This window comes from Arachis hypogaea, chromosome 7 (genome assembly GCF_003086295.3).
Source record: "Arachis hypogaea cultivar Tifrunner chromosome 7, arahy.Tifrunner.gnm2.J5K5, whole genome shotgun sequence".
Classification (NCBI taxonomy): Eukaryota; Viridiplantae; Streptophyta; class Magnoliopsida; order Fabales; family Fabaceae; genus Arachis; species Arachis hypogaea.
In genome coordinates, this window is record NC_092042.1 from 31,608,511 (window position 1) to 31,628,285 (window position 19,775).

Below are 19,775 nucleotides of genomic sequence, written 5' to 3' on the forward strand. Positions count from 1 at the left end.
CTTCAAACTCCTGAAGGCTGGGCGTTAGTGACAGACACAAAAGAATCAATGGATTCTATTCCAACCTGATTGAGAACCGACAGATGATTATCCGTGCCGTGACAGGGTGTGTTGAACATTTTCACTGAGAGGACGGGACTGTAGCCACTGACAGCGGTGATGCCCAACATACAGCTTGCCATGGAAAGGAGTAAGAAGGATTGGATGAAGACAGTAGGAAAGCAGAGAGACGGAAGGGACAAAGCATCTCCATACGCTTATCTGAAATTCTCACTAATGAATTACATAAGTATCCCTATCTTTATCTTATGCTTTATTCATATATCATCTATAACCATTTGAATCTGCCTGATTGAGATTTACAAGGTGACCATAGCTTGCTTCATACCAACAATCCTCGTGGGATCGACCCTTACTCGCGTAAGGTTTATTACTTGGATGACCCAGTGCACTTGCTGGTTAGTTGTGCGAAGTTGTGAAATTATGTTTAGACCATGGTATTGAGCACCCAAGTTTTTGGAGCCATTACCGGCGATTGTTTGAGTTGTGAAAAGTAGAGATCAGAATTTCGTGCACCAGATTACATGACAAGTGCAGATAGTGAAACATGTCAGATCAAAAGGCATATCAAACCTTAGGCTAAGTAGAATAAAAATTGGAGGATACCCCCTTTGAATATTCGAAATATCAATAAAACCTTCATGTCATTATCAGAAACCACGTAAATTGTACTAGACTGCTAAGGCAAATTGCAATTTCAATAACTAATCTCAGATATCCATTCTACTTTCTATTTGATATGATCTCCTTGGAAAGCATAAATGATCTGAAGCATTTGGTATTCACAAAATTCAATGCTGTTTATTCAGATGACAGTGGTGTTTTAAGAAGAAAGGAGCGGTTAAGCCAAAAAAGTCTACCTACTGTATGTCACCAAAATAATCAAATATACAAGAGAATGTTAAAGTAGCTGGCATGTTGAAAATATTCAAAGTGCTACAGGGATATATTTTTCATATCAAGTAGTTGTAATGTTTTCAGAGCAATATTTGGTGAAAATTTTCTATTGGTGAAAATTTTCTGGTTCTTATACTGATTTGGCAACTCCTATAATAGATAAGGACTTAAGTGCAGCCACCACTACCGATATAATCCTAGACAAGTTACAATAGGAACTAAGGAAAGTATTAATTAAATCAAAAGGGAGCTGCATACTTACACTGTCAACAATAATTACGTCAACTGAACTACTACGGATTAAGGTATCCACAAGACTAAGTGCTTGTTCACCACAATCTGGTTGTGAAAGCAACAAGTTTTCAGTATTCACACCAATAGATTCTGCAAGTGCCTTATCGAGAGCATGCTCAGCATCAACAAATACACAGTAGCCTGCATGAAATGAAGATATGAATTCCAGCATAAACTAACTACAAAATCCTTAACATAGATTCCTTACAAATACATCATAGTAGTAAACAGACAGCCCTTCTTACTTATCTTCGGTATTATGATGTTATTAATTGTGGTAACTTCATTTTTATGATCAAAATAGCATATATATTAAGCCTCAATATTGATATAGCCCACCAAGATACTTGTAGTACAAATTTTAAATTATACACATTATACCTCTTACTTCTCTCTCTGCCAAAAGGATAAGAGAAGTGAAAAACAGAACACAACCTGTTCACAACTAGAAACTAGCTAGGTGCTAGCAACTACAAATTGTTACTGCAGTGTAGAAACAGTGATTAATAAGGAAGTAGAGATATTTAACTAGTGATTTGCCACTTCCAAATCATAATTGAGTTACAAGACACTGACACTGGGATAGGCATTCATTCGGTGTTACAACAGAAAAGAATGCATCCACTGTATTATCACAATGTATATAGAAAATCAAAGGGAGGGAGATTAAAGCAAATGCCTCATGTGATTGACAATAACATATTGACAAGTTGACAACTATAGGGGTTATGGTCACATTACAACCAAAAAAAATATTTTTTCAGAAATTAGGGACAAAAATTATCATTAAGGACAAAAATTAGCATCTATAGATAACCTCCTTGCTTCTGTACCTCTGAAATCACATGTAAAGCAAGAGTTATTTTTTCAGAAGGCTTTGGACCATATATTTTCACAACACGTTCCTACAACAGTTATATATAACAATCAGCTTACAACTATCACCCAATGAAACAATGAACCATGAACTAAGAGACATATTTCTACTTTATTTATCTCTTATCATATCAGATGAAATTGTGGAAGCATAATTGTCATGCAGTTTCCAAATTAACATAGCAAATTAAACGTGGAACGTGGAAGGAAAATTAGAAGTCGGAGCAAAGTAGAAAATCTTTTCACCAACGACCAACTAGATTAATTTATATAAAAGGTTCAATGTTTGCAAACGCAGAATAAATTAGCAAGAAACTTTGTTATACAAGAATTTAAAGATACCTTTGGAAGTCCACCAATTCCCAGTGCTATATCAAGAGCAAAAGGGGAAGAGGAGAGAAGAAGATGAAGAATACTGAAACCTTCAGAGGCGTGATCGAGAGAGTTTCTGAACCTAGACGAAGAACAATTTTTGGTTTTTTATTTTTTTAATATGTTTAACTCAGATGAAGAATAATTTTGATTTTTTGTTTTTTTAATATGTTTTTATTTTCTTGTTTCAATTATTTGAAACTATAAATTAGGGTTAACTGAATTCTAAAATTTGATTAATTTAAAAGGGTATTTTTGTCTAATTAAATAAAGGAAAGATGTTTAAGATTTTTTTATAAAATTAAATAAAAAATATATTTTTATTTTAATTTAATTAAAGGGGTGTATTAGTAAAAATGGTGATATAATATATATTTAAAAAAAATTAAATGCTGATGTGAAAAAAAAGCCACATGGCTTATTTCTATTTGTCCTTATTTTAAATATATCGGTACCTATAAATTTATCATTGTACCATAGCAATCACCAATCTAAAATTGCAAATACACTTTAACATAAGTTAATACAAACGTTGAATATACAACATGGGAACTTATAATTTTTATATATAAGTGAGGGCATTTTAGTAATTTTCTTCTTTCGCTTGGATTTCGCAAGTTTCGTAGGGCGAGTATATCTACTTCTATCTCCGTCTCCATTTATTTATGAGGGTGGGTCATATAATACCTAACTTTTATCATTTTCTAATCGTATTAAAAATTTAGACGTTACTTATATAATAATTCGAGTTTTTGAAAAATAAATAATGAATTATTTATGATTTATTTATTTATTGAAAATTTTATTTAAAAAATATTATTTTTTTAAAAATAATTAAATTAAATTTTATGAATTTTTGAGTTTAAAATCTATTAGGATTTTTGAATAATTTTTATTATAATAAGACATTTTAAAAAGGATAAAAAATATTATTATTATTATTAAAGTTAAAAAAGAAAACAAAAGAAAGGAAGTGGCCAAAGCCATTTGGGAACAAGGAAAGGAAACTAACTTTTATATATATATATATATATATATATATATATATATATATATATATATATATAACCAAAAGAAAGAAATAACGTGGCTTTTGTAAGAAAAAAAACATATATGTATAACTGACACCTAATAGGATTTTTATACTAGAAACTATTTGTTAACATTAGTCTTAATTATCTTCCTTTCTCCTCATGCAGCGAATGAACTTAACAAAAGAAGAGAAGGAAGAGAAGTTGAGAGAGAGTGGGACGAGAGACCTTAGAACCGTGAAGCCTTCTTTCAAGATTTTTTGTGATTCGTAACTCCAATAAAAAATTTAATCCGACAAAAGTGTTTGTATTCTCTTTTTCTACATTAGCACCACTTTTAATTGGTTAAAGTTGATGGTGACGTAGTTTCCCTATCTCTTAAGTTCAGTCAATTGGAGATCCGATTTCAGACATTTTTTTTGTAGCTCAGTCAAAAAGTTATTCCGTAACTTCGAGTATTTTGATTTCGTACAAAAGTAGGATTTCGATAATTTTTCACTAATTAAATTTGTATTGGATAAGCGAATGGTTGTTATGATTGATTATTGATGGTGTTTGATTGACTTTATATTAAAGTTTGTTGATATATTATTATATGTGATTAAACTTGTGATTTGGTCATGTTTGTGCTGCCCAAACTGTGATAATGAGGCTGATTTGGAGATGTTATTGTGTTAGCTTTTGAATAAAGTGGGTGAGGTTTAATGGCCGAAGAATTAATTTAAAAACTGTAAAAAATTGGTAACCGTAAAACTCAAAAACAGATTAAAATTTAAATGTATATTTTAAAAAGAAAATAAGTAGGATTTCGGTTCTCGGTGAAGAGAAGAATTAGCCAAGAAGAATTATTTTTAAGGAAATATACTAGTATTTTTATTGAAAGATTGAGTTTAATATTATAATTATATAAGTTTTTCGGGTATTTTGGGTAATAAATAGAGTTTAGGGATAAAAATGGGTATTTTATAAAAATTCAGGGTTATTTATATAAATATAAAACAACGTGAAGGTTTAAATATAATTTTATAAAATATTGAAGTCAAAAATAAAATATTAAAGAATTCATGGTCTAGAAAGTAATTAATAAAAGTTTGAAAATAAGGTTTTATAAAATAAATTTTAAGAGTATTATAAATATTATTTTAAATATTTGTTTAACATTACTCATTTACATTAGAGTAAATTATTATTATTACAAATTACTATTTATCAGGATATTATTTTATAAGAATATTATTGTATGTATTATGAAAAAATAAAACAGAGAGTGGTAAATTGACAAGTTTTTCTAAAAACTTTAGAAAGATAAATCTAAGTTAAGGATATTGGTGCACGAAATTGCAATCACACTTTTGCAATTTGCACAACTAACCAGCAAGTGCACTAGGTCGTCCAAGTAATACTTTACGTGAGTAAGGGTTGAATCCCACGGAGATTGTTGGTTTGAAGCAAGCTATAGTTATCTTATTGATCTTAGTCAGGATACCAATAGGGTTCTTTAGTTTCAATTGACTTGCAAATAAACAAGAGAGCATGGATTAAATAATACTTATTATGCAGTAATGGAGAATATGTTGGGGTATTGGAGATGCTTTGTCTTCTGAATCTCTGCTTTTCCCCTGTCTTCTTTTTCACGCACGCAATGTTCCTCTTATGGCAAGCTGTGTGTTGGAGGATCACCGTTGTCAATGGCTACCATCCGTCCTCTCAGTGAAAATGGTCCAAATGCACTATCACCGCACGGCTAATCATCTGTCGGTTCTCGATCATGTCAGAATAGGATCCATTGATCCTTTTGCGTCAGACAAGGTTTAGACTTTCCGGATTCTCAAGGATGCTGCCAATGGATTCTACCTTATACCACAAAGATTTTGATTAAGGAATCTAAGAGATACTCATTCAATCTAATGTAGAATGGAGGTGATTGTCATGCACACGCTCATAGATTGAGAATGGTGATGAGTGTCACGGATCATCACCTTCTTCATATTGAAGTGCAAATGAACATCTTATATAGAAACAAGTGTGTTTGAATAGAAAATATAAATAATTACATTAATTCATCGAGACGCTGCAGAGCTCCTCACCCCCAACAATAGAGTTTAGAGACTCATGCCGTCAAAGAGTACAAAGTTCAGATCTAAAAATTTAATGAGATATAAAATAGGTCTCTAAAAGTTGTTTAAATACTAAACTAATAACCTAGGTTTACAGAAAATGAGTAAACTAAGATGGATAGTGCAGAAATCCACTTCTGGGACCTACTTGGTGTGTGCTGGGGATGGGGATGAGACTTAAGCTTCTCACGTGCTTGAGCTGTTTTGAAGTTAAACGTCAGGTTGTAACCTATTTCTGGCGTTTAACTCCAACTTGCAACCTGTTTCTGGCGTTCAATGCCAGAATGCAACATGGAACTGGCGTTAAATGCCCGTTTACGTCGTTTATCTTTGCGCAAAGTATGGACTATTATATATTGCTGGAAAGCCCTGGATGTCTACTTTTCAACACAATTGGACTTCTGTAGCTCCTAAAAATCCATTTCGAGTGTAAGAAGGTCAGAATCCAACAGCATCAGCAGTCCTTTTTCAGCCTGAATCAGATTTTTGCTCAACTCCTTCAATTTCAGCCAGAAAATACCTGAAATCATAGAAAAACACACAAACTATTAGTAAAATCCAGAAATATGAATTTTTCCTAAAAACTAATAAAAGTATACTAAAAACTAACGAAACATACTAAAATCTATATGAATTTACCCCCAAAAAGTGTATAAAATATCCGTTCATCACAACACCAAACTTAAACTGTTGCTTGTCCCCAAGCAACTAGATAAATAAAATAGGATAAAAAGAAATCAAGAAGCAATAATGTCTCAAAGTTTTAAGTGAAGCTCAAATTCTAATTAGATGAGCGGGACTAGTAGCTTTTTGCTTCCGAACAGTTTTGGCATCTTACTTTATCCTTTGAAATTCAGAATGATTGGCATCCATAGGAATTCAAAATTCATATAGTATTATTAATTCTCCTAGATTAGTATGTTGATTCTTGAACACAGCTACTTTATGAGTCTTGTCCGTGGCTCTAAGCACTTTGTTTTCCAGTATTACCACCAGATACATAAATGCCACAGACACATAATTGGGTGAACCTTTTCAAATTGTGACTTAGCTTTGCTAAATTCCCCAATTAGAGGTGTCCAGAGTTCTTAAGCATACTCTTTTGCCTTGGATCACGACTTTAACCACTCAGTCTCAAGTTTTTCACTTGGACCTACATGCCACAAGCACATGGTTAGGGACAGCTTGATTTAGCCGCTTAGGCCTGGATTTATTTCCTTGGGCCCTCCTATCCATTGATGCTCAAAGCCTTGGATCCTTTTTACCCTTGCCTTTTGGTTTAAAGGGCTATTGGCATTTTCTACCTCTTTTGCTTCTCTCTCTTTTTTTTTCACTGCTTTTTCTTGCTTCAAGAATCAATTTCATGATTTTTTTCAGATCAGCAATAATATTTCTCTTGTTCATCATTCTTTCAGGAGCCAACAATTTTAACATTCATAAAATTCAATATAAAAAATATGCACTATTCAAGCATTCATTCAGAAGACAAAAAGTATTACCAGCACATATAAATAATTAGAATTTTCCTTATTAAGAACTCGAAAAAAATATTGCCTCTTTATTCTAAAAATCTACTATTTTATTCATGTTTGATGATGATGAGAAAAATAAATTATAACTTAATTAGGGATAAAATCAAAATAGAAATACTAATTACTACTACTCCTATATAACTTCTAAGGTAACTTCCTAATAAGAACAATTATCACAGAGTTAAAGCTAAGATTAGGACTCAACAATCTTTATTTTGGGAAATGGATGATCTTCTAGTCTGTGGGGTGCTTGGTCCTTCAAGAGATAGCTTTTGACGCTTCAGTTCCTTCAAGTCACGCCTTTGCTCTTCTTGTTCCCCAAGCAGTTTACAAAGCATGCTATTTTGATTTTTCTGTTCTTCCTTTAGTTGATTTTCCCAGTATTCAATTTGAGGGATTTTCGGGAGGAATTCCTGTGCTTTCCTCTTGATGGGGTCGTCCTACACTTGTTGTCCTTCCATTGAATTTTTGGTGATTGGTCACTCAACTGAGATATACTCAGTTACTCCCATCTTCACCCCAGCATCTTTACATAGCATAGAGATTAAGCTTGGATAAGCCAATTTGGCATCTTTGGAGTTCTTGTTTGCAATTTTGTAAAGTTCACAAGAAATCAGCTGATGAACTTCCACTTCTTTTCCCAACATAATGCAATGGATCATTACTGCTCTTTTGATGGTGACTTTAGAGCGGTTGCTAGTGGGCAGTATAGAATGCCCAATAAAGTTCAGCCAGCCTCTGGCGACTGGTTTGAGATCTTCTCTCTTGAGTTGATTTGGGACACCCTTTGTGCTGGTTGTCCACTTGGTTTCAGGGAGGCATATGTCCTCTAGAATTTCGTCCAAGCCCTTATTTGTTCTCATTATTCTCCTGTTAAAGGAGTCTGGGTCATCTTTCAGCTGAGGTAGCTTAAAGACCTCCCTAATTTTGTCAGGATGAATATGAACAATCTTTCCTCTAACTAGAGTTTGATAGTCATAGAAGGCGGCTCCAGCTAATCTCTGCCAGTCTGTTTGCCATAAATTAGAGTAGAATTCCTGAACCATGTTCCTTCCCACCTTTGTTTCAGGATTAGCTAGGATTTCCCAGCTCCTGTTTCAAATTTGCTCTTGGATTTCTAGATATTCGTCTTCTTTCAGATCGAATTTAACTTCCGGGATCACTGACATTAGACCCATTATTTTGTAGTAATGGTCTGAATGTTCTTTGGTTAAGAACTTCCCTTGATTCCAAAGTGGTTTTGAAATATTCTCTTTCTTGCCTCTTGTAGTGGTTTGTTTTCCCTTAGGAGCCATGATCTTAGTGGGTATTGGCTTAGTGATCACGGATAAACACACCAAACTTAGAGGTTTGCTTGTCCTCAAGCAAAAGAAAGGAAAGGAGAGGGATAGAAGGAGACCCACTTTCGAATTGTGGAGGAGATGAGGGAGGCCGAACGTGGATTTAAAGGGAAGGGGTAGGTTTTCGAAAATTTTGAAAAAGATAAGATAGAAGATATGATTTGTAAAAGATAAGTATGATAGGAAAAAGATGTAATTTAAAATTGAAAAGTTATGAAAGATATTTGAAAAAGATAAATCTGAATTTAAAAAAAAAAGATTTGGGATGAATTTGAAAAGATAATTGAGTTTTGAAAAAGATTTGAAAAGAAGTTGGAGAGGATTTGAAAAGGATTTGTGTTTATGAATTAAGATACATTTGATATTTTTGAAAAAGGGTTTGAAAAATTAGGATTAAAAATTTTTGGAATTGAAGTTGAAAGATGAGAGTTTGTAACATTTTTATGCAAGAAATCATGAATTGAAGCATGACAAATGGAAAAAAATTTGAGTTGAAAACGAATTCACCTCCTCCCCACAATCCTGGCGTTAAACGCCCAAACACTGCATGTTTTGGGTGTTTAACTCCCCTTTGTAGCTTCTCTTGGGCCTTTAATGCCCAGCTGTTGCTTCTGCCTGGCGTTAAATGCAAGGAACTCCTTTGTCAGTGGGTGTTTTTCTGAACGCCCAGGACTCTGTAAATCTGGCGTTAAACGCCCAGAAGATGCTTCTTTCTGGCGTTTAACGCCCAGATGGCTATCTCTACTGCCATTGAACGTCCAGTAGATGCTTCTTTTGGGCGTTCAACGCCCAAAATAGCTCTTACTGGCTTTTTCGCACCAGTGAGCTTCTTTTTGCTATTTTATCCTCTGAATCCCTCTGTAACTCTGTATCATTCACTGAAATGTATTATCTAAATTAAAATTACAAATAAAATAAACTCATGACTGGGTTGCCTCCCAGCAAGTGCTTCTTTATTGTCTTTAGCTGGACTATTGATGAGCGGATAATTTATACGCTTTTTGGCATTGTTTTTAGGTAATTTTTAGTAGGATCTAGCTACTTTTAGGTATGTTTTCATTAGTTTTTATGCTAAATTCACATTTCTGGACTTTACTATAAGTTTGTATATTTTTTTGTGATTTCAGGTATTTTCTGGCTGAAATTGAGGGATCTGAACAAAACTCTGATAAGAAGGCTGACAAAAGACTGCTGATGCTGTTGGATTCTGACCTTCCTGCACTCGAAATGAATTTTCTAGAGCTATAGAACTTCAAATGGTGCGCTCTCAACGGTGATGGAAAGTAGACATCCAGAGCTTTCCAGAAATATATAATAGTCCATACTTTATTCGAGATTAGACGACGCAAACTGGCGCTCAACGCCAGTTCCATGCTGCATTCTGGAGTCAAACGCCAGAAACACGTCATGAACCAGAGTTGAACGCCAAAAACACGTTACAACTTGGCGTTCAACTCCAAGAGAAGCCTCTGCACGTGTAAAGCTCAAGCTCAGCCCAAGCACACACCAAGTGAGCCCCAGAAGTGGATTTCTGCATCAATTACTTACCTCTGTAAACCCTAGTAGCTAGTCTAGTATAAATAGGACATTTTACTATTGTATTAGACATCTTTGGATTTTTTTGGATTACCTTATGATCCTTTGATCATGTTCATGGGGGCTGGCCATTCGGCCATGCCTAGACCACCATCACTTATGTATTTTCAACGGTGGAGTTTCTGCACACCATAGATTAAGGGTGTGGAGCTCTGTTGTACCTCGAGTTTTAATGCAATTACTACTATTTTCTATTCAATTCAGTTTATTCCTGATCTAAGATATTCGTTGAACTTCACCATGATGAATGTGATGATTTGTGACACTCATCATCATTCTCACGTATGAACGCGTGACTGACAACCACCTCCGTTCTACCTTAGACCGAGCGCATATCTATTGGATTCCTTAATCAGAGTCTTCGTGGTATAAGCTAGAATTGATGGTGACATTCATGAGAATCCGGAAAGTCTAAACTTTGTTTGTGGTATTCCGAGTAGGATTCAGGGATTGAATGACTGTGACGAGCTTCAAACTCGCGATTGTTGGGCGTGAAGACAAACGCAAAAGAATCAATGGGTTCTATTCCGACATGATCGAGAACCGACAGATGACTAGCCGTGCTGTGACAGAGTATTTAGACCTTTTTCACTGAGAGGATGGGATGTAGCCATTGACAATGGTGATGCCCTACATACAGCTTACCATGGAAAGGAGTAAGAAGGACTGGATGAAGGTAGTAGGAAAGCAGAGATTCAGAAGGAGCACAGCATCTTCATACGCCTATCTGAAATTCCCATCAATGATTTACATAAGTATTTCTATCTTTATTTTCTGTTTATTTATTATTATTATTCGAAAATTCCATAACCATATATTATCCGCCTAACTGAGAATTTCAAGATGACCATAGCTTGCTTCATACCAACAATCTCCGTGGGATCGACCCTTACTCACGTAAGGTTTATTACTTGGACGATCCAGTGCACTTGCTAGTTAGTTGTGCGAGGTTGTGAAGAAAGTGCTGAGTTATAAACGCGCATACCAAGTTGAATGCCATTATTAGAGATCACAATTTTGCCCTCCAAGTTTTTGGCGCCGTTGCCGGGGATTGTTCGAGTTTAGACAACTCACGGTTCATCTTGTTGCTCAGATTAGGTAATTTTCTTTTTGTTTTATTTTCAAACATTTTTCAAAAATCTTTAAAAAAAAAATTTACTTCTGTTTTCGAAAAAATTATTCTAAATTTTTAAGAATGAATTCTAGTGTTTCATGAAGCATGTTGTAGCCTGGTTGGCTGTAAAGCCATGTCTAAATTCTTTTGAACTGAGGCTTCCTCTTCACATGCTTGAACTATGTATGCTAGAGCTTGGCTGGCTATTAAGCCATGTCCAATTTCTGGACCGGAGCTTTAGACTAACATTGAAAGATTCCTAGAATTCTTATTAAAAATTTTGAATTTCTTATTTTATTTTGCCTATATGTTTTCGAAAAAATATACAAAAATCCAAAAAAAATTATAAAATCATAAAAATAAAAAATATTTTGTGTTTTTTGTTTGAGTCTAGAGTCAATTTTATGTTTGGTGTCAATTACATGTTTTTAAAATTCTTGCATTTTTCGAAAATTCATGCATTCATAGTGTTCTTCATGATCTTCAAGTTGTTCTTGGTAAGTCTTCTTGTTTGATCTTTGAATTTTCTTGTTTTCTGTCTTTTCTTGTTTTTCATATGCATTTTTCGTTTGTTAGAGTCCAAGCATTAAAGATTTCTAAGTTTGCTGTCTTGAATGTTTTCTTTTCTTGAAAATTTTTCAAAAATAAGTCTTGATGTTCATCTTGATCTTCAAAGTGTTCTTAGTGTTCATCTTGACATTCATAGTGTTCTTGCATGCATTATGTGTTTGATCCAAAATTTTCATGTTTTGGGTCATATTTGTGTTTTTCTCTCTCATCATTAAAAATTCAAAAATTCAAAAAAATATCTTTTCCTTTTTTTTCTCTCAAAATTTCGAAAATTTGAGTTGACTTAGTCAAAAAATTTTAAAATTAGTTAGTTCTTATAAGTCAAGTCAAATTTTCAATTTTAAAAATCTTATCTTTTCAAAATCTTTTTCAAAAATCAAATCTCTTTTACTTTTATCTTATGATTTCCGAAAATTTAAAACTAGTTTTCAAAATCTTTTTCTTATTTTATTTCAAATTTTCGAAACTTAACTAACAAGTAATGTGATTGATTCAAAAATTTGAAGTTTGTTACTTTATTGTTAAGAAAAGGTTCAATCTTTAAATTCTAGAATCATATCTTTTAGTTTCTTGTTAGTCAAGTAATTAATTTTAATTTTAAAAATTAAATCTTTTTCAAAATATCTTTTCTATCATATCTTTTTCAAAATTTTATCTTTTTCAAAAATTTGATTTAAAAATATATTTTCTAACTTCTTATCTTTTCAAAATTGATTTTCAAATCTTTTTCAACTAACTAATTGTTTTGTTTTGTCTATTTCTTATCTTTTTCAAAACTACCTAACAACTTTTCTCTCTCTAATTTTCGAAAATACCTCCCTCTTTTTCAAAAAAAAATCTTTTTAATTAATTAATTGTTTTAAATTTTAATTTTAATTTTATTCTCCTTTAATTTTCGAAAATTACTAACTATATTTTCAAAATTTATTTTCGAAAATTTCTCCCTCTCTCATCTTATTCTATTTATTTATTCATTCACTAACACTTCTCTTCATCTCAAGAATCTGCTCCTATCTTCACCCTTGTATTTGGATTCTTGACTCTTTTTCTTCACTCTTATTTCCTTTCTTCTTCTACTAACATAAAGGAATCTCTATACTGTGACATAGAGGATTCCTCTTCCTTTTCTATTCTCTTCTCTTTCATATGAGCAGTAACAAGGAAAAAGGCATTCTTATTGAAGCTGATCCGGAACCTGAAAGTACTCTGAAGAGGAAACTAAGAAAAGCTAAATTACAACAATCCAGAGACAACCTTACTGAAATTTTTGAACAAGAAAAGGATATGGCAGCTGAACCCAACAATAATAATGCAAGGAGGATGCTTGGTGATTATACTACACCTACTTCCAAGTTTGATGGAAGAAGCATCTCAATTCCTGCCATTGGAGCAAACAATTTTGAGCTGAAACCTCAACTAGTTGCTCTAATGTAACAAAACTGCAAGTTTCATGGACTTTCATCAGAAGATCCCTACCAGTTTTTAACTGAGTTCTTGCAGATCTGTGAGACTGTTAAGACTAATGGAGTAAATCCTGAAGTTTACAGGCTCATGCTTTTCCCTTTTGCTGTAAGAGATAGAGCTAGAACATGGTTGGACTCACAACCTAAGGATAGCCTGGACTCTTGGGATAAGCTGGTCACAGCTTTCTTGGTTAAATTCTTTCCTCCTTAAAAGCTGAGCAAGCTTAGAGTGGATGTTCAGACCTTCAAGCAAAAAGATGGTGAATCCCTCTATGAAGCTTGGGAAAGATACAAGCAGATGACCAAAAAGTGTCCTTCTGACATGTTTTTAGAGTGGACCATGATAGATATATTCTATTATGGTCTGTCTGAGTTTCCTAAGATGTCTCTGGACCATTCTGCAGGTGGATCCATTGACCTAAAGAAAATGCCTGCAGAAGCTCAGGAACTTATTGAAATGGTTGAAAATAACCAATTCATCTACACTTCTGAGAGGAATTCCATGAATAATGGGACGCCTCAGAGGAAGGGAGTTCTTGAAATTGATGCTCTGAATGCCATATTAGCTTAGAACAAAATGTTGACTCAGCAAGTCAACATAATTTCTCAAAGTCTGAATGGATGGCAAAATGCATCCAACAGCACTAAAGAGGCATCTTCTGAAGAAGATGCTTATGATCCTGAAAACCCTGCAATGGCAGAGGTAAATTACATGGGGGAAGCCTTTGGCAACACCTATAACTCCTCATGGAGAAATCATCCAAATTTCTCATGGAAGGATCAATAAAAGCCTCAACAAGGCTTTAATAATGGTGGAAGAAATAGGCTCAGCAATAGCAAGCCTTATCCATCATCTTCTCAGCAACAGACAGAGAATTCTGAGCAGAGCACCTCTAACTTAGCAAACTTAGTCTCTGATCTGTCTAAGGCCACTTTAAGTTTTATGAGTGAAACAAGGTCTTCCATTAGAAATCTGGAGGCACAAGTGGCCCAGTTGAGTAAGAAAATCACTGAAACTCCTCCTAGTACTCTCCCAAGCAACACTGAAGAGAATCCAAAAAGAGAGTGCAAGGCCATTGACATAATCAACATGGCCGAACCTAGAGAGGAAGGAGAGGACGTGAATCCCAATGAGGAAGACCTCATGGGACGTCTCTCAAGCAAGAAGGAGTTCCCTATTGAGGACCTAAAGGAATCTGAGGCTCATATAGAGACCATAAAGATTCCATTAAACCTTCTTCTGCCATTCATGAGCTCTGAAAACTATTCTTCCTCTAAAGAGGATGATGATGTAACTGGAGAGCAAGTTGCTCAATATCTAGGAGCCATCATGAAGTTGAATGCCAAACTGTTTGGTAATGAGACTTGGGAAGGTGAACCTCCCTTGCTCATTAATAAACTAGATACTTGGATTCAGCAAATTTTACCTCAAAAGAGACAAGCTCCTGGCAAATTCTTAATACCATGTACCATAGGCACCATGACCTTTGAGAAGGCTCTGTGTGACCTAGGGTCAGGCATAAATCTTATGCCACTTTCTGTAATGGAGAAGCTGGGAATCATTGAGGTACAGTCTGCCATATTCTCATTGCAAATGACAGACAAGTTAGTAAGACAAGCTTATGGATTGGTAGAGGACGTGTTGGTAAAGGTTGAGGGCCTTTACATCCCTGCTGATTTCATAATCTTAGACAATAGGAAGGAGGAGGATGAATGCATCATCCTTGGAAGACCTTTCTAGCCACAGCAGAAGCTGTGATAGATATTAACAAAGGAGAATTAGTCCTTCAATTAAATGGGGACTACCTTGTGTTTAAGACCCAAGGGGGTTCTTCTTTAACAATGGAGAGGAAGCATGAAAAGCTTATCTCAGTACAGAGTCAAATAGAGCCCCCACAATCAAACTCTAAGTTTGGTGTTGGAAGGCCACAACCAAACTCTAAGTTTGGTGTTGAATCTCCACATCCAAACTCTAAGTTTGGTGTTGGAAGTCTACAACATTGACCTGATCACCTGTGAGGCTCCATGAGAGCCCACTGTCAAGCTAGTGACATTAAAGGAGCGCTTATTGGGAGGCATCCCAATTTTTATTTATCTTATTTTATTTGTCTTTTATTGTTCTTTTATGTTTTATTAGGTTCATGATCATGTGGAGTCACAACATAAATATTAAAATTAAAAACAGGATCAAAAACAGCAGAAGAAAAAGCACACCCTGGAGGAAGGGCTTACTGGCATTTAAACGCTAGTAAGGAGCATCTGGCTGGCGTTCAACGCCAGAACAGAGCATGGATCTAGCATTGAACGCAAGAAACAAGTAACATCCTGGCGTTTAAATGCCAGGAAAACACCCTGAGGAGAGCTGGCGCTGAACGCCAGAAACAAGCATGGAACTGGCATTCAACGCCAGAAACATGCTGTAAATGGGCGTTGAATGCCCAAAACAAGCATGAAGCTGGCGTTCAACACCAGAACCAAGCATCAATTTGGCGTTGAATGCCAAGATTGCATGAAAAGGGCGCTTTACACACCTCATTGGTGCAGGGATGTAAATCCTTGACACATCAGGATCTGTGGACCCCACAGGATCATCTTAGGATCTGTGGACCCCACAGGATCCCCACCTACCTCAACTCACCTTCTCTCCTCTTCACACAATCCAATAATACTCTTCCCCAAAACCCTTCACCAATCACCTCAATCTCTCTTCCCCATCACCTCTTCACCACTCACATCCTTCCACTCTTCCCCATAAACCCCACCTACCTTCAAAATTCAAAATCTCTTTTCCACCCAAACCCACCCTAAATAGCCAAACCTACTCCCTTTCCCTCCACTATATAAACCCCTCCATTCTTCTTCATTTTAACATGACACAACCCTCTCTTCTCCTCCTTGGCCAAAACACAACCCCCTCTCCCTCTCCTCCATATTTTCTTCTTCTTCATCTATTCTTTCTTCTCTTGCTCGAGGGCGAGCAATATTCTAAGTTTGGTGTGGTAAAAGCATAAGCTTTTTTTGTTTTTTCATAACCACCTATGGCACCTAAGGCCAGAGAAACCTCTAGAAAAGGAAAAGGGAAGACAAAAACTTCCACCTCCGAGTCATGGGAGATGGAGAGATTCATCTCTAAAGCCCATCAAGACCACTTCTATGATGTTGTGGCCAAGAAGAAGGTGATCTCTGAGGTCTCTTTCAAACTCAATAAAAATGAGTATCCGGAGATCCGACATGAGATCCAAAGATGAAGTTGGAAAGTTCTGACCAACCCCATTCAACAAGTCAGAATCTTAATGGTTCAAGAATTCTATGCCAATGCATGGATCACTAGGAACCATAATCAAAGTGTGAACCCGAATCCAAATAATTATCTTACAATGGTTCAGGAAAAATACTTAGATTTCAGTCCGAAAAATATAAGGTTGGCGTTTAACTTGTCCATGATGCAAGGAGATGCACGCCCCTACACAAGAAGGGTCAACTTTGATCAAAGGTTAGACCAAGTCCTTATGGACATATGTGTTGAAAGAGCTCAATGGAAAAGAGACTCCAAAGGCAAGCCAGTTCAATTAAGAAGACTGGACCTCAAGCCTATGGCTAGAGGATGGTTGGAGTTCATCCAACGCTCCATCATCCCCATTAGCAACCGATCCAAAGTTACTGTGGATCGGGCCATCATGATCCATAGCATCATGATTGGAGAGGAAGTAGAAGTTCATGAAGTCATCTCCCTTGAATTCTACAAAATAGCCGAAAAGCCCTCTACCTTGGCAAGGCTAGCTTTTCCTCATCTTATTTGCCATCTATGCTACTCAGCTGGAGTTATCATAGAAGGAGACGTCCTCATTGAAGAGGACAAGCCCATCACTAAGAAGAGGATGGAGCAAACAAGAGAGCCCACTCATGGATCCCAAGAGACGCATGAGGAAGCTCATCACCAAGGAATTCCGGAGATGCCTCAAGGGATGCACTTTTCTCCCAACAACTATTGGGAACAACTCAACACTTCTCTAGAAGACTTGAGTTACAATATGGATCAATTAAGGGTGGAACATCAAGAACACTCCATCATTCTCCATGAAATTAGAGAAGATTAAAGAGCAATGAGGGAGGAGCAACAAAGGCAAGGAAGAGACATAGAAGAGCTCAAGGACATCATTGGTTCTTCAAGAAAAAAGCGCCACCATCACTAATGTGGACTCATTCTTTGTTCTTATTTCTCTGTTTTTTGATCTTTAAGCTTTATGCTATCTATGTTTGTATCTTTATTACATGATCATTAGTATGTAGTAACTATGTCTTAAAGCTATGAATAATTCCATGAATCCTTCACCTTTCTTAAATGAAACATGTTTTTAATACAAAAGAACAAGAATAACATGAGTTTCAAATTTATCCTTGAATTTAGTTTAATTATATTGATGTGGTGACAATACTTTTTGTTTTTGAATGAATGCTTGAACAGTGCATATTTTTTATCTTGTTGTTTATGAATGTTAAAATTGTTGGCTCTTGAAAGAATGATGAACAAAGAGAAATGCTATTGATAATCTGAAAAATCATGAAATTGATTCTTGAAGCAAGAAAAAGCAGTGAATAGCAAAAGCTTGTGAAAAAAAAAGAGAGAAAAAAAGTGGCAAAAAAAATAATAGAAAGAAAATGAAAAAGCAAGCAGAAAAAGCCAATAGCCCTTAAAACCAAAAGGCAAGGGTAAAAAGGATCTAAGGCTTTGAGCATCAATGGATAGGAGGGCCCAAGGAAATAAAATCCAGGCCTAAGCGGCTAAATCAAGCTGTCCCTAGCCATGTGCTTGTGGCATGCAGGTCCAAGTGAAAAGCTTGAGGCTGAGTGGTTAAAGTCGTGATCCAAAGCAAAAAGAGTGTGCTTAAGAGCTATAGACACCTATAACTGGGGACTTTAGCAAAGCTGAGTCACAATCTGAAAAGGTTCACCCAGTTATGTGTCTGTAGTATTTATGTATCCGGTGGTAATACTGGAAAACAAAGTGCTTAGGGCCATGACCAAGACTCATAAATGTAGCTGTGTTCAAGAATCAACAAACTTAACTAGGAGAATCAATAACACTATCTGAAATTCTAAGTTCCTAGAGATGCCAATCATTCTAAACTTCAAAGGATAAAGTGAGATGCCAAAACTGTTCAGAAGCAAAAAGTTACAAGTCCCGCTCATCTAATTAGAATTAATATTCATTGATATTCTGAGCTTTATAGTATATTCTCTTTTTTTTATCCTAATTGTTTTTCAGTTGCTTGGGGACAAGCAACAATTTAAGTTTGGTGTTGTGATGAGCGGATAATTTATACGCTTTTTGGCATTATTTTTAGGTAATTTTTAGTAGGATCTAGCTACTTTTAGGTATGTTTTCATTAGTTTTTTTGCTAAATTCATATTTCTAGACTTTACTATGAGTTTGTGTGATTTTTCTGTGATTTCAGGTATTTTCTGGCTGAAATTGAGGGATCTGAGCAAAACTCTGATAAGAAGGCTGACAAAGGACTGCTGATGCTGTTGGATTCTGACCTCCCTGCACTCAAAATGGATTTTCTGGAGTTACAAACTTCAAATGGTGCGCTCTCAACGGCGTTGGAAATTAGACATCCAGAGCTTTCAGCAATATATAATAGTCCATACTTTATTTGATATTAGATGACACAAATTGGCTCAACGCCAGTTCCATGCTGCATTCAGGAGTCAAACGCCAGAAACACGTCATGAACTAGAGTTGAATGCCAAAAACACGTTACAACTTGGCGTTCAACTCCAAGAGAAGCCTCTGCACGTGTAAAGCTCAAGCTCAGCCCAAGCACACACCAAGTGGGCCCCGGAAGTGGATATCTGCATCAATTACTTACCTCTGTAAACCCTAGTAGCTAGTCTAGTATAAATAGGACATTTTACTATTGTATTAAACATCTTTGGATTTTTTTGGATTACCTTATGATCCTTTGATCACGTTCATGGGGGGGCTGGCCATTCGGCCATGCCTAGACCACCATCTCTTATGTATTTTCAATGGTGGTGTTTCTGCACACTATAGATTAAGGGTGTGGAGCTCTGCTGTACCTCGAGTTTTAATGCAATTACTACTATTTTCTATTCAATTCAGTTTATTCCTGTTCTAAGATATTCGTTGCACTTCACCATGATGAATGTGATGATCCGTGACACTCATCATCATTCTCACCTATGAACGCGTGACTGACAACCACCTCCGTTCTACCTTAGACCGAGCGCATATCTCTTGGATTCCTTAATCAGAGACTTCGTGGTATAAGCTAGAATTGATGGCGGCATTCATGAGAATCCGAAAAGTCTAAACCTTGTCTGTGGTATTCCGAGTAGAATTCAGGGATTGAATGACTTTGACGAGCTTCAAACTCGCGATTGTTGGGCGTGATGACAAACGCAAAAGAATCAATGGATTCTATTCCGACATGATCGAGAACCGACAGATGACTAGCCGTGCCATGACAGAGCATTTGGACCTTTTTC

General features: G+C 35.7%; 1 non-coding gene across 1 annotated transcript; it reads right to left on the minus strand.

Moving 5' to 3' along the window:
- Window positions 1-13,482: 13,482 nt before the first annotated feature.
- Window positions 13,483-13,586, minus strand: LOC112704236 (small nucleolar RNA R71). Its single transcript, XR_003154871.1, has one exon. It is a non-coding gene; the product is annotated as a small nucleolar RNA R71 (small nucleolar RNA).
- Between the last annotated feature and the right edge of the window lie 6,189 nt (window positions 13,587-19,775).